The sequence below is a fragment of the Schistocerca piceifrons genome, chromosome 3, assembly GCF_021461385.2.
Source record: "Schistocerca piceifrons isolate TAMUIC-IGC-003096 chromosome 3, iqSchPice1.1, whole genome shotgun sequence".
Classification (NCBI taxonomy): domain Eukaryota; kingdom Metazoa; phylum Arthropoda; class Insecta; order Orthoptera; family Acrididae; genus Schistocerca; species Schistocerca piceifrons.
Genome location: NC_060140.1, coordinates 953,974,127 through 953,991,217, shown reverse-complemented (window position 1 = coordinate 953,991,217; position 17,091 = coordinate 953,974,127).

The window sequence follows — 17,091 nt, the reverse complement described above, 5'->3', positions numbered from 1 at the left end:
AAACGTAATACTAGGCTTCATAGTAAACAGAGAAATGACAGTGAAGACGAGAGTAGTGTGTTACCGCCACCGTGTAATGAATTAACTAATGTTCAACATTGTAATTTGGTAATTGTGCATAGGGAAATGGACCAGGCGGCAATTAATAGTGTAGACAGTGAAACAATTAGTGAACAGGAAAGCATTATCGATCGATCGGTCGGCAACAGCTCGCCTCAGGAATCCGAAATGACAGGACACAATCTTGCAAATACTGTAGATTCAGTTTTTGCGTCCTCGCCGTTTTCTCAAATAAGTCAAGGCACATTTTCTGCTTTTCAAAATGCGAATATTTCCGGTTCAAATGCACTGCCGAATAGCACTGAGGAACATGTTTCAGACACCAGTGCATTGTTATTACAATTAATGCAACAAATGGGACAAAAGCTTCAAAAGTTAGACACAATGGAACAACACCAGAGACGAACACAGCACAATCAGTGATTTTCATACAGAGCACTACGTGACGTTACCAACATAAAAACCTAAACAGCCTACTTACAATATCTATTATACTCGGGAAGACATTGTACAGTGTATGGCGGAGGGAACAACGTATAAATATTATTAACGTTGTTTTCTATTCCAATCCACAAATCCCCTATCTTTTTCTCAAGATCCTTGGATTAAATGGCAGTATAAGGGTGGCGAAGTCTTCGGATACCGGCATTGTTTCGTCTTTCTTTCTAGGATTCTTGTTTAAGTTCTCTGAGCATTTATGTTACAAAGTCAGATATTTAAACAATGTAACATCAACATAACTTTGGTATCTGCTCATTTCTCGACTCTTATAAAACTTATTTTAATTTAATTTAATTTTTGTCTTTTCTTTTGTTGCTCCTTTGTAGTGATACAAAAACCAATAATTTTAGGTTATTTTGTTGCGCTACATTTTATACGGTATAAGGCATTTCATTTCACTTAAATGTCACTTTTCACAAGTTCAATTACTCGTTATTTTCCCTGTCTTTCACTTTTTATTGTAACTGTTATTAAACTCTGCAACTTTGATACAACTTGAAGTAAATTTCAAACCAGAGTAAGAATCTTACGAGCTCTTGTAATGAAGAGGGCAGGTATGAAGCAAATAAAAACGAAAATAAATGCAAAAGAAAGTAATCGTTGCGATGTGATATGGATAATACAGAAGTTTGTCATCCAAGCAGGAAAAGATACTTCTTATTTAGTCATTGAGTGCTATGCCTAATTGAACGCATTAATAACGATACATGCGCAATTCTTGTTCTTGGTTAATCGCGGAAATATAAAAAATATAACAAATATTTTTTTGTGGCTCATACAATATGTTTCCTACGGGAACAGCTTCGTCATTGTGTATTGTTCGCATTCGGAACTAATGCTGCCGCCCTCTGTTAACGACTTCCTCCTGGAATAAAAGGAGCTCTCTGTAGTTGGAACTTTCATCATCTTTTTAAATTATTAGGAGTGACTAGAAAGTTTGAGGACATCATATTTCAAAGTAAGGGCCTTTCACATTGTCAGCGAGAGAATGGGTGCGGTAGAGTTACGCCCTTTCTTGCCGGCAAAAAATGAAAGCCTCACCGTCCCAATACAATGCGGCAGAATAGAGGACAGAGAGGTTGAAGACAAAGTTTCGGTGAAATGGAGAGTGGGTGACCGCGCGTGGAAGAAAGTTAAGGATGGGCGCAAAAAGATGTCTCGTAACTTGCGTTCTGAGACTGAGACTTTTCTGTTTACTTGCGCATGATCCAGTAGAAGAATCCTGGTATGGACGAATGAAAAACACAAATTTGTGCATTCTACTGTTTACGATTGTCTTGCTAACCGCTTTTCTACTAACGACACGGCCATGAGGCGATTCTCAGTATTATTCTGCAAATTAAAAACATTTTATTTAAATAGTAGATTGCTGTCTCTCCAATGCTACAGGTGAATATGAATATTTCTAGATTATAATCAACGGTCAACTATTTTTGAGCATTATTGTTACGGTGGAACGTTTTCCATAGTTTTCTCAGGCTTCATCCACGTATCAAAACACTGAATACGAGGGACATTTCATAAATAATGCACAGGTTGGTATTACTGTGGATTGTTTGATGCAACAACAATGAAAATTACGTCATATGTAGTCAGGAGCTTGAGGAAGACGTACGTATTTTTGTTTTCCGCAGTGTACTTTAACATCAAATTGGCGAGAGGTGGAAATGGACCCTGCAGGGGTCTCGAAGACCAGCGATCGTACATCAAGATCGAAACTTCACACGGCAAAAACCTGACAGACGTTCACAGTTGTTTAAGTGAAGTTCCCGGTGAGTTTACAATGGATCGCAGTACAGTTTCACGTAGGTTAATCGTTTTCGTGGTGCTCGTACGAGCATAGACGTTAATCTAAGACCCGGAAAGCCAAAAACGTTAACAGATGAACGAAGAGTGAAACTTGTGGCAGACAACCCTTAACCAAGTAATTCGACAGATGAAGAGAAGTGGTGTCCTGGATGGAATAAAAGAGCTTCCGAGACGTTGGGATCCAGTCATAGAGAAGTGGAGCGACTATATTGAAGGACTGTAAAGAGATACTGAAAAAAATAAACTTGTAAGTAAAAAAATTTGCGTGCATTATGTCCTTCGTATATGGGTGAGTCGCTAACTCATCGACAACTGGGCAGCGAATTGCGATCCCGGTTGGCGGAGTAAATTGTCAACACTGGTTCTTAGCCAGCTAAGAGAGGAGATGACACATGTTCCTAAACACGAAACTGTGAGTTGACGTCCCAAACTGAATTCACTCTCTGTTTCTCTATGTCAGCAACGTCCACTTATTGAGCACATCCGGCACTGTTGTTTGCGATCCGTTCGTGTGATGAGTATGTTCAATTTTGCTGCCGTCTTGAAGAAGAAGTGAGGATTTGGTTCAATGTTGGGCGCAGCAGATGTGAAGCGCCATTGTGTTAAATTACGAGGTAGAAGTAACTGGTATTACAAAAAGGAACTTTTATTCTTTTCCTCTGTTTCGACCACGTTGCATGGTGCTGGAATGTGTTCAGGCTACAGGGCAGCTTGATACAAGGTTTAAGTACATTTTGGCTTCGTGGATGACTACAGGCAGGGTACTTGATGATTAAGGTGTTACGAAGATAACGTGAGTGGTGTTCGGTGTCTGAACGAGGCACTGAGTGGAGGCCAAAGTGATAAACTGCCGCATTAGATACAGCATTTGCCAATCGCGTAAATTTTCTCGCCGCATATCTAACTGGGCGTACAAAGCAGTGAGGTGGTCAAACAAGTGAATGTGTGTGACAAAAGGTGCACATCATTCTTACTTAGCTGTAACCCTCTAGAACTTGAATAAAAAATATGCCTTCCGGGTAAAGTAAAAGGAAGAAAAATCCTGGTGAAATAATGCTTCAAGAATTGATTAATAGCCCGGTTGCATGTGGAATAGTGTCAGTCTGACTAAAATGATGATAATAATGATGATGATGTATTAGTCTGTATGCACGTAAGTCTTTAGTATCCGTCCTAATTTTAATTTTATGATACGAGTATGGATAAAAGTGGAAAATGGAAAAACTTCAACAAGAACTGGTCATTTTTAAAAATTAATCAAAAAACAAAATTTTCGTAATGGTAGCTTTCTGTCTATAAGAACGTGTAGGGTTCAAATAACGTTACCTCAAATAATTCATCTTAAAAAAATGTCTTGGGAGGACAAGCTAGGAAAAACACTCGTTATGTGCTGGAAGATGAATGTACACAGAGAGAGGAGAATGTGGTTTGGCAAAGGAGTCAGACTGGATGTTACAAACACCATAAAAGCACTTTTTTCTCGAATCTCCGGCAGACTACCTTTAGGAGACAGTGTTAGTACCTGCTGTGCACCTGTGTCTGGTTTCCACTTAGCAGCATACATCATCCAACTACATGCGAGTTAGACAAATGATCTGAAAACTGTTTAGGCTCACACGTAGTTTTTCCGTTTCCTAAAAGAGCCTTTCAAGGAACTGTATTAGAACAGTATTATCCCTAAAGCATGAAGATGAAAAGACACTTCTATTTGGTTGCGATTTAGAAGTTATCTGTAATTTGCTAGTAACTACTGAAAAGCTATATTTTCCTCATCTAAACAATTACTTCTGCCAGTGACTAAATGCTATGCTAAACCACTAAGTAGCAAATACACTACTGGCCATTAAAATTGCTACACCAAGAAGAAATGAACGGTATTCATTGGACAAATATATTATACTAGAACTGACATGTGATTACATTTTTACGCAATGTGGGTGCATAGATCCTGAGAAATCAGTACCCAGAACAACCACATCTGGCCATATTAACAGCCTTGATAAGCCTGGGTATTGAGTCAAACACAGCTTGAATGGTGTGTACAGGTACAGCTGCCCACAGTTCATCAAGAGTAGTGACTGGTGTATTGGGACGAGCCAGTTGCTCGGCCACCATTGACTAGACGTTTTCAGTTGGTGAGAGAAGTGGAGATTTTGTACTGGCCAGGGCAGCAGTCGAACATTTTCTGTATCCAAAAAGCCCGTACAGGACCTGCAACATGCGGTCGTGCATTATCCTGCTGAAATGTAGGGTCTTGCAGGGATCGAATGAAGGGTAGAGCCACGGGTCGTAACACATCTGAAACGTAACGTCTACTGTGCCAAGTGTTGTCAATGTGAACATGAGGTGACCGAGACGTGTAACCAATGGCACCCTATACCATCACGCCGGGTGATACGCCAGTATGGCGATGACGAATACACGCTTCCAATGTGCGTTCACCACGATGTCGCCAAACACGGATGCGACCATCATGATGCTGTAAACAGAACCTGGATTCATCCAAGAAAATGATGTTTTGTAATTCGTGCACCCAGGTTCGTCGTTGAGTACACCATCGCAGGCGCTCCTGTCTGTGATGCAGCGTCAAGGGTAACCGCAGCCATGTTGCTGCAAACGTCGCCGAACTGTCCGTGCAGATGGTTGTTGTCTTGCAAACGTCCCCATCTGTTGACTCAGGGATCGAGACGTGGCTGCACGATCCGTTACGGCCATGCTGATAAGATGCCTGTCATCTCGACTGCTAGTGATACGAGGCCGTTGGGATCCAGCACGGCGTTCCCTATTACCCTCCTGAACCCACCGTTTCCATATTCTGCTAACAGTCATTGGATCTCGACCAACGCGAGCAGCAATGTCGCGATACGATAAACCGCAATTGCGATAGGCTACAATGCGACCTTTATCAAAGTCGGAAACGTGATGGTACGCATTTCTCCTCCTCACACGAGGCATCACAACAACGTTTCACCAGGCAACGCCGGTCAACTGCTGTTTGTGTATGAGAAATACGTTGGAAACTTTCCTCATGTGAGCACGTTTTAGGTGTCGCCACCGGCGCCAACCTTGTTTGAATCCTCTGAAAAGCTAATCATTTGCATATCACAGCATCTTCACCCTGTCGATTAAATTTCGCGTCTGTAGCACGTCATCTTCGTGGTGTAGCAATTTTAATGGCCAGTAGTGTACCATTAAAGAGTCTAAATCTTGTATAAAACATAGTGACTCACGGAGCGATTTAAAGTGGAACGACGACATAAAGCTAATCGCTGGAAAGGCAGATGCCAGACTGACACTGATTGGCACACTGCATCCCCGAAAGATGTAGCTAACACAACCCTCGTGCGACGGATACTTGAATATGTGTAATTTTTGTATGTCCATCCTTTTGACTGGAGGTCTGAGGACCACGGCCGTTCACTATTGTAAGAAAATGAAACACCTACAGCCGTTCTTATGATCTTATAGCGGTTTCGGCGCTTCAGTGCGCCATCTTCAGGCCTTAGTTGATGCTGAAGGGGTTACCACTATCCATATACACGCTGCAACAGTGGCCAACATAACTGGTTTACGCAGACTATCTGTAACTATGATGTCAGCAGTCCAGCCATCAACTGCCAACTTGTCAACTGTTGCATCATCTGAGGCCTGAAGATGGTGCATTGAAGCGCCGAAACTGGTAGCTACACAATAAATAACATCATAAGGACGGCTGTAGGTGTTTCATTTTCTTACAGTTGTATATTTCTTATCAGTCTGGGTTCCTTACCAGATAGCATTGAAGGAGGAAATAGAGAAGTTGCAGAGAAGAGCAGACATGGTCGTGTAGTAAGCGACGTGGAGGCGCTAATCCATCTCCAGTGGGAAACGATACAACAGAGGCGTTGTGCTGCACTGTGTGATTTACTGCTAAATTTCCGAGAGCGAAGCTTCCTAGAGGAGACAGTCAATATGTTGTTGCCTGTTACGTGTATCTTGCGAAAAATCCATGAAGGTAAAATTAGAGAGATTCGAGCCCAAACAAAAGTTTTCCAACACCTACCCTTTAACGACTCGAACAGGAAACGTGTTAATTGACAGTGACGCACAAAGTACCCTCCGCCACACACCAACGTGTGGATTGTGGCGTATAGATGTAGACGTAGAACAATTCGATAAAATCACAGTCGAATGAGGCAAATGGTGGACCGAGTGTAAAAAGGCGCTCATCGTTACTGAACACGGTTTGTAACTTCCAGTCCTGCTCTCCTTTATCGGCCAGAAATCTGCTGGCAGGTTGCCGATTTTTCACCTCTTTTGGTTTCAAACAGGTCTCTGTACCCACAGCGATGCGCACTTGTTGCACTATTTCTTTCGCCGCACCGCATTCACAGAGGCAAGGCAAAATGAAGGTCTTGCCAGGATCCATTCTTATCGGCTGCAGCGATCGACGCAACAGTGTATCATTTGTCACGACTGGAGACAGAGATGATGCAGTTATACATTTGCTAGTTCGTTTATAAAGAAACACAGTCAAAAGTATAAATAAACATTCACGTCCTCCTGACATGGAGCCTTTTAGGTAATCAACGAATATGCTTAGTTATCTCCTTCAGTTTCTGTTGTGATAAGTGAGCAACTGATCTTCGATTCAGCACATGGTTACAAGTTTCTCACAAACACTGAATATTTTAGTCATTTTCCAAGCCAATTTCGTTTCAGTTTGTGGGAGAATACTGAAACCAAACCAAAGACATCTAAAGTGCTTCATATAGTGTGGGGCAGATGGGGAGGGGGGAGTTGTGTCATGGCATTCCCATTGATGACATTTCCAGTATCTTTTACAAAAAGGCGACCAGGATTGCTACGAGAAACAGTGATATTTTGTTCAACGAACGATTGCAGCTGAATTAGGTTACTCCACCTGCTCTAACATAGGGACAGTGAAAATTAAATTACACATCTGTTTGGTCTTTTGGAACACGATGCGCACCAGTAGATTATAGTGAAACCTATCATTTTCCCCCTATAATAGATCTGAAGGTGACTTATTCGGCCGACAGCGCTTTTTCATAAAAACACAGACTTTTGTTATGCAAGATTTCAAGGGATGCTTTTGTTTACAAGTCATACCAGATAGGGGGTTTTATTAAAGGCGTTCACGAGTGCTTGTCTTCCTGTTTCACGACGGCAAAAAATATCGGTCATTGCAGAATAGTGGTCGCTGTTACCCAGTCATAACGGTGCTACATTCTCAAAAATTAGTGTTTCACCTCACTGACTGTCATTGGTAGGCCTTCTACTGATGTATTTATACTTATTTCTTTCTTCTGTTTCGTAGCCATTATCTTGCATCTGCACTGGATGGACATGCTAATTATTGGATTTGGCGATCTTAGTGGAAGGGGGGGGGGGGGAAGATCCCTTCCTCCCCCCCCCCCATTCCACCAGGACAAAATTTGTGACCTGCCTGTCTGCGACTAGCGTTGTTGTTGTGGTCTTTCATGCAGCTCTCCATGCTACTCTATCCTGTGCAGGCTTCTTCATCTCCCAGTACCTACTGCAGCCTACATCCTTCTGAATCTGTTTAGTGTATTCATCTCTCGGTCTCCCTCTACGATTTTTACCCTCCACGCTGCCCTCCAATACCAAATTGGTGATACGTTGATGCCTCAGAATATGCCGTACCAAGCGATCCCTTCTTCTAGTCAAGTCGTGCCACAAATTTCTCTTCTCTCCAATTCTGTTCAACACTTTCTCATTAGTTATGTGATCTAACCATCTGATCTTCAGCATTCTTCTGTAGCAACACATTTCGAAAGCTTCTATTCTCTTCCTGTCTAAACTATTTATCGTCCATGTTTCACTTCCATACAAATACTTTCAGAAACGACTTCCTGACACTTAAGTCTATACTCGATATTAACAAATTTCACTTCTTCAGAGACGCTTTCCTTGCCATTGCCAGTCTACATTTTATATCCTCTCTACTCCGAAAATCATGTTATTTTGCTCCAAAAATAGCAAAAATCCTTTACTACTTTAAGTGTCTCATTTCCTAATCTAATTCCCTCAGCATCACCCGACTTAATTCGACTACATTCCATTATCCTCGTTTTGCTTTTGTTGATGTTCATCTTATATCCCCCTTTCAAGACACTGTCCATTCCGTTCAGTTGCTCTTCCAGACAGAATTACAATGTCATCAGCGAACCTCAAAGTATTTATTTATTCTCCATGGATTTTAAGTCCTACTCCGAATTTTTCTTTTGTTTCCTTTACTTCTTGCTCAATATACAGATTGAATATCATCGGGGACAGGCTACAACCCTGTCTCACTCCCTTCCCAACCACTGCTTCCCTTTCATGCCCCTCGACTATTATAACTGCCATGTGGTTTCTGTACAAATTGTAAATAGCCTTTCACTCCCTGTATTTTACCCCTGCCACCTTCAGAATTTGAAAGAGAATATTCCAGTCAACATTGTCAAAAGCTTTCTCTAAGTCTACAAATGCTAGAAACGTAGGTTTGCCTTTCCTTAATCTATTTACTAAGATATGTCGTAGGGTCAGTATTGCCTCACGAGTTCCAACATTTCTACGGAATCCAAACGGACCTTCCCCGAGGTCGGTTTCTACCAATATTTCCATTCGTGTGTAAAGAATTCGTGTTAGTATTTTGCAGCAGTGGCTTATTAAACTGATAGTTCGGTAATTTTCACACCGGTCAACACCTGTTTTCTTTGGGATTGCGTTATCCCCCTTGAAATTCTGAGAACGTTTTCTAAATGTTTGCGAATCGTGTAACTGGGGTGAGATGTAGGAATCAGCCCAGTATTCACTTAGTCACGTCCAGGCTGGCCAGCACACCAGCCCTCCTCGGTCATCCGTCTTGCGTATTCGATCCGGTGCTGGCGCACCTCCCAGAATCCCGGAAGCAGCATACCAATGCGTGCAGCTATCCGTGCGGGTCGATGGCTTTGTCAAACTACTGTTTGTAAATAACTGAGGTTGATTCTTTTCGAGACGACGTACAATTCCGTATGTGCTTCCCGTTGAACATCTGCCATTATTCCGTCCATTATTCCGTTGCTATCAACTTGTAATTAACGAAAAATGTAAAAAAAAGAGTCCAGTCGACTATCTAGCTGATCACTGTTGTTGAAACACTTCTTTTAATAACCATTTTTTTAATATCCTCTGTAAGAAATGAGATTCAGTTTCATTTCTTCCTCTTGCGAAACAGGCTTTCCACAAATTCACCTTTATCCGATTAACTAAGAGATTATTTTGGAGGATGATCCTGCAAGCAGTGGCAGCACATGTGAAACCGCAAGACACTCACGTCATTCACTACTCCGATTTCTACGTGAGAGAGTGAAATTTTTCTGAAAAATCGCTATGAATACAAATGAGTAAAATTTTAGAGTCTTTGCTGCTTAAAGGACGTAAGGACGCAGACTGCTGCGAAAATTTGTGGGCAGTTTGTTTCAGATGCAGCCACTGCGCCTCGAAAAAAGGCAGACAAATCTTTACTCGTCCGTGACGTCATCAATTGCTGGTCAACATTGTCTGCTGCTGTCGGTGACATTTCTCGCTTGTTCAGTTTGCCCTGTCCCTGTATTATGTAGTCACATCTACAGTCATCAATTCCCGTGGGAAGTGCCACAACTCATTCAATCACATTATAACTACATAGGTTTCTGTGGTCGGGGTTATGGTGATTAAATTTCTTCTGGGTGTTGTACTGCGTCATTGTACCAGACACTTCAGTTATAAAATATAATAGCGACGTTTCGACCGTATTACAACGGCCTTCCTCAAGGGCAAGACTCAGTCGATTTTATAGTTTACAATTAAAGTATTTTATACAATGACGCGGTACAACACCCAGAAGAATTTTAATCATCATTGAAGACCGTTGCTCTACTTGAGCCAGTTAAGAGTCTCTAACTTGGTATCACACATGACTTGATTATTTATCAGACATTTTTGGTGAATGCTTCACCGGCATCCTAATACACAGTTTCAGAACATGGCATTCAAATCTCTTGTTAATACGTTACCGGTATGTTCTATTCCGATTAAGTCTGTGAGTACGAACGTTGTTTACTGACTTGACAAATGCCACGAGTAACAATGCTTTTCACTTTTCTTACAGTTCGAAGCGGATTACGTAACGCTACACTGGTCGCACAACCTGACTCTTCCGTGCAGTCACCTTTTGTTTCGTTCAAGAGAAGGACCTTACATGCACACGTGGGCGTACTTCGCGGGACTGCTTTACGATGATCAAAATTTTACGATTTTATTTTCAAATGCGGTACACGTTAGGTCGGATTCGATACGCGGACGCTATATGTGCCGATCTCGAATGCAAACCGTTCTTTTATCTTTATCTGTGCACCGGCATTGGTCCTCGCTCCACAAAACGCCCTCCGTATGCCGCGGTCATAAACGTTGGCCAAAGAGGAGCGCCAGCGGCAGCGGCGTCAATCGTAAAACGCGGCCGCACCCGAAAGCTGAAGCCAACTGGCGCAATGCCGAAACAGAAACTTAAAAAAAAAAAAAAAAAAAAAAAAGACGGGCATCAACGAATTTAAACTGCGATGAGGAAGTATTGTTTTTGACCCGTAAAAGATGTCATGGTACTTCAAACATGTGCTACTGAAGATTGTGTTAAAATAACAGTTCGAACGTCCACAAATGATGGCTATTCACAATAGTTTATATCCTAATTAAAAACTTTTTCAAATGCGTCTGGCTTTCAGAAGAGAATAATATTTGAATAACAGTTTTTTTTTTTATGATTTAAGGAACCACTGAAATCTCTTATTCACTGGATGAGAGCGATTACCGCGCACTGGCCCTTTGGCTTTTGTTTAAAGATCGAGTATTCTCCATGAATTGTTGTGCGTTGTGCTGTTGAAGATTTCCGCATAGTACTGCCGCAATGAAATCTTCTACGATGTTTCGTTAAGCATGTTCTTGTGACACAGGCCCATTCTACCACAGTGCTTGTCATTATGAGGGGTTTTTAACCTTTAGGCTGAAATTAAAACTTTCATAATTGAACAGATGTTGTCTCAGACAGCAGTAACCACCTAAAAGTCACCGTCTCGGTCATGTGGTTTGTTTTATCAGGATTACCGACATCGACTTTTGATACGTCATCTTTACATCCATACATATGAGCGCAGTTTGCCACGAGGGAGAAGAAGATTCAATAAAAACAGTTGAATCTTTGCCCGAATTACATTAGTTATATGTACAGGTCTGAGGAGGACCTATACTAAAGGTCCAAAATGGTTATTCTAATAAAACAATCCATGTGACACCAATGGCGACTTTCTTCGCCAAATTAAAAGCGGTAGAAGCCGTATATTTCCTGGCGGATTAAAACTGTGTGCTGCACGGGACTCGAACCCGAAAGCTTGATGTGTTGTTACTGATTGGACTACCCATAAGTAACCCACGACCGTTCCTCACAGCTTTACCTCCACCTGTACCCGTTCAGTGCTATCCAAAACTGCATTACGAGACTAACGCTCCTGGAAAAAAATAATACTGCGGATAAATGGCTTTGCTGTATCTTATGATACTTTTTCCGGAGCAAATCTTTCAGAATTTTTCACTCTGCAACGGAATGTTTGCTGTTCTTTGTCATCTTCCTGAGAGACCACCACCACGGAAAAACAAACTTTCGAATTCGAGAACCGGTCCGGCACACAGTATAACCCACCAACAAGTTTCAAACCAGTGCACACTGAGCTGCATAGTGTAGCATTCGTTTCGTATTTAGGGAGATGACTCAGTACTTTGAGAGAACGAACTAGTGGTCGGAAATGAGTTCTTGGTTATATACGCAACTGCCATCTTAAAGAATCAACTTAAGGTCATAACAGTTGTTCAAAGTGAATGCATATAACATGAATCGCTGAGGGAACTGAACTCTGGGTTCAAACTAGTTTGCCAACACTTCTTGTTGTTCAAGACAGGGGTGTATCTGCGCCCCATCTAGTACTCTCCCCACTATTGTTTGTAGAGTGCGTTTCACGGTCAAGACGGCGTGAGCTTATTGACGAATTATTTTCCAACAGGAGTGAACATCGTTTCCACAAACTGTGCTGTGCTAACACTTCTTTGTCAAAAGCTTTAGCTAGCTCTCGATAGCTTGTACGACTCATTTTCTAGTACGCGCCTATCCCAGGAAATGTATTTCGTTGGCCAGAGTGGCCGAGCGGTTCTAGGCGCTACAGTCTGGAACCGCGCGACCGCTACGGTCGCAGGTTCGAATCCTGCCTCGGGCATGGACGTGTGTGATGTCCTTAGGTTAGTTAGGTTTAAGTAGTTCTAAGTTCTAGAAGTTAAGTCGCATAGTGCTCAGAGCCATTTGAACCAAATGTATTTGGAAACGTTTATCTGTTGAGTCTTTCTTCTTTCCGGGCAATACATTAAATGCATGTCTGCATATTCCCGCAGTAAAAAGCTCTGTCTGGCCACGAACTACAAAAAGTTCTTAACACAGTGGACGTAGCACAGAGGATAGCGTTTAGTTTAACGAGGCGGCGCCACCAACTGCGATGTGGCAAACAGTTGTTTCATTCGAAACACATACGATTTACTGCCACGCGATTCACACGCACGGCCCATTCCAGACGTCGTACAATCCGAAATATTAAATTCCAACCTCTGGTTCCCTATCACACTATACTTAGCTTAGAACCCTTAAGTCGTGTATACAAGTCAGCGCCGGCGGCGACAGATATGAAATACAAGGATCACATTTCATGACATGTATTTTCTTGAAAAATTTTTGTACACACGGATTATCTAAATTTATTAATAAAGGAAAAAAAATCCTGAAACAGTCAGAGATCGTTGTAGACATTTTTTTGAGCAAACCTCTTCTGGTTCGCTTCGTATACTGTATTTACGTAAGATCCGCAGTATATTAAAATTTGGCCCCCCCTCCCTTTTTTTTGTAAAAAGCATACTGTAAAACCCCGAAACCCAACAACACGTAACACTGATCAACTATTACCAAGATTTTAGTTAAGGAGAGAGAGAGGAGTAGGAGAGAACAATGGTGTGACTGCATTACGGAATACATAGAAAGTCAAGGAACTACCTGATTACAAGAACGTATTACATAAAGAAGTATTAGTTAAAAAGCAAAGAAATTAATTTGATAACGTGAATTATCATAAAAGGTTGCGGAAGCTACAGCCATATTTGAACACCTATAATTACACTGATGAGCCAAGACATTACCACCACCTGGTTAATAGCTTGTTTATCCGTTCTGGGTATCAGGAACCCGACAGTTTGTTGGTATGTATCTGGCATTAGATGCCGACACACGGGCCGCGTAATCCGCGTAAGTAAATCCTATGGGTTCCATAGGATTTACATCAGGCAAATTTGGTCGCCGAGACATCAACGTCAGTTCACTATAACGCTCCTAAACCACTGTAGCACGGCTATGCCTCCGAGACACGCACAGTTATACTGCTGAAAGATGACTTCGCCGCCTTGGAAGACATCAAACATGAAGGGATGCAGCTGGTTCGCAAGTGTCAGCGTGTCCTCGATTACTTCCACAGGTCCCATGCAAGTGCAGGAGAATGTCTCCCATAGCACAGTACTACTCCCACCAACTTGTGTCCGTGACGCGCTGCACGTTTCGAGTCACCGTACACCTCGATGACGACGTTTGTGGAGACTAGCATCGACCTAGTGCAGAAAAAATGTGATTCACTTGAAGAGCCGACACTCTTCCAATGATCGACGGTCGAATCCCGATGGTCCCGTGTCCGCTGCAATCGTAACTGACGACGTCCTTGGGTCAACATGTGAACATGCATGGATTGTCTGCTGCGGATCTCCATGTCCAACAACGTAAGATGAACGGTGTGCTCCGAAACACTTGTGCGTGGACCAGGATTATGCTCTTTCGTCAGAGATGCCACACATCACCATCTATCCTACTTTACAGCCCGTTTGCGCCTCCGTACACTACGTTCTGTGAAGAATCGTGGACATCCAATCATTTAGCGCCTAGTGGTAGTTTCACTGTCCTATCACTTTCTATAGATGGTCACGATAGTAGCACGCGAACATTCGACCAGCTTCCCCGTTTTCGAGAGACTCGTTAACGGGCTCTGCCTGATAATAATCTATCCTTTGTCAAAGTCGCTTACCTACATGGATTTCCCCATTTGCAGTCCACATCTTCGCTAGGGTGACGCCCCGTCGGCGTCAGCTTCGCTAAGATGTTTTTCTGATTGCGTCACGTGACGGCAACTCCACCAAGCGGCATCCAGCGTCGCGGTCGACAATGGTCATGATGGTTTAAAATAACGTTATGTTTCTTTTATTTCCAGACAGAATATGATATAAACCTATTTTCTTGTCTGCACGTCACGAGTAGGTTCCTGAAGTTCGTTATTTCGTTAATTAATTAGTTACGTGTTCCGTAGGTCAACTGATCCTATTTCTTTATGGAAATGATATGGAACGCGTCACAGTTTTCTGATAGAAATTCGTTCATTGAATAGAATAAGCTGCCCAGAACGAATGGCTTTAGCATAGAATTAAAACTTACTTCGCTATCTGTCAGACCTGTTACGCTATTGGACAATTAAAAAAAAAGTTTTTGTTGATTCGTACTGAACTACTTACTCAGCCAATCACAACAATAATAATAATAATAACTAATAAAGATCATTTTTCCCTCTAGTTTTGTACGTATGGAAACCACTATTCCTCAACAGATGTGATGGATTATTTTTTCGGAATTTCGTTACTGTATATATATTCAAAATAACTAATTTCTTGAAGTGATAGTTACAAAAGGAGTGTGGGTGATCACTCGGTTTTAAGCAATGAATACTTTATTCCTAAATGCCGAATGCCGAGTTACTTCATAACAGGGGATTGAGTGGAAAATGTGCAAAATATGTTAGAATGTTGATACGTTTATTTCCAGCACTAGCAATTAGGGGAAGGACAGAAGTAGTCGAATTTAACTGTTTGACAAGCTTATTAATGTTCTTCTTGCAGTTCAGGTTTTCATCAATACGGACACCCAAAAATTTGGAGCATTCTGCCCTCTTTGTTGATTCCTGTTCATGTTCCAACTCAATTCTTGGCATAACTGTTTGATGGATAGAGCTAAATGTAGCGCGCTTTCTCAAATTTTAGTGAGCCTCTTTTCAGGAAACCTGTTAATAACTCTGAAAAATTTCATTAAAAATTCCTTCAGTCGCTTGGTCTGTAATTGGATTTATTGTATTAGTAGTACCGTCAGCACAAAGAACGAACTAAGCAGAAAGACATTCATATACACAGGGTGATTTACCTGCTACAGTCTGGAACCGCGCGACCGCTGCGGTCGCAGGTTCGAATCCTGCCTCGGGCATGGATGTGTGTGATGTCTTTAGGTTAGTTAGGTTTAACTAGTTCTAAGTTCTAGGGGACTGGTGACCTCAGGTGTTTAGTCCCATAGTGCTCAGAGCCATTTGAACCATTTGTGATGGTAATCGAAGACACGCTGACACCTGCGAACCACGTGCATCCCTTCATGTTTGATGTCTTCCAAGACGGTGTGTTTTATGCAACCCACAATACCTTCGAAAATCACGTGAGAAACTTTCATATTTTCTACCACGCTACTCGCAGTTGTTAGTCCTACAGAAAAATAAAGTGGACCTTTTTACAGAAAGTTTAATGCACTTAAATTTTGTTCTGGGATACGTTTTCACTGGAGGCCGTGGTTTTCGAGGTATTCAAGAAAAACGCGTTTGAGGGTGACTTCTGTATATTTTTCTTGAATAATTCGTAAACTACAGCCTCCAGAGAAAACGTATTCCAGTACAGAATTTAACTATATTAAATTTCCCACAAAATGGTTTAGTAATTTTTTTGTGTAGGACTGGCCGTTTGTGCATAGGAAACGAGAGGATATGAAAATCTTGTGTGTGATACTGAAGGTGGTGTGGACTGCATAAAACCCAGCGGTAGGGGCAGCTGAAACACCATGTATAAGGAATAGTAGTGGACCCAAAACTGAACCCTGTGGGACTCCTGATATTATTTTTTTTTTTTTTTTCCCCAAAGTCACACAAATTGCCTTTCATTCCAAAATTATTTTAAAATATTTAGCACATTTCGTTGCATTTGTTGTTTATTAAGTGTGAATCAAACAAGTTGTTTTTAAGGCCATTAATTTCTGAGGGAGTAACATGATATACGCAGCTAATCATCTTGGAAAGAACACAAAAAATTCCAACTGATGATACTGTGTATTATAATATTTGGTGAGTGGATGAATAAACAGCAAGCTTGTCCGCTATCTCGTCTTGAGGCATCAGGGAGGGGCAGGCGGCCTCTGTGTTCCGGCGCTCCGGCTTTAGGACAGCAGACGACAGTCAGTAGCTGGTCCGGGCCAGAGGTCCCCGCGCCGCCGGCGGCCGCCGCCAGGTTTCGTAAGCGGCCGCTGCCGCTGGCTGGTACTGCGCGGCGCAGCGGGCTTTCTCCGCGGCCTTTCACATTCCGCGTCGCGTGTGTCAGCCGAGCCGGCCTGCAGCCCCGGGGCGGTCCGGCCGCCACACGCCGCCTCGCCCTATGTCGCCGCCCCGTGGGCGTCCGAGAAAGTTACAAAGTGTAGCACCGGCAGCGACAGCGACAGCGCCCCGTGTGTCCGTCCCGGGCCACGTTACGTCACGGCCCACGCGCGCG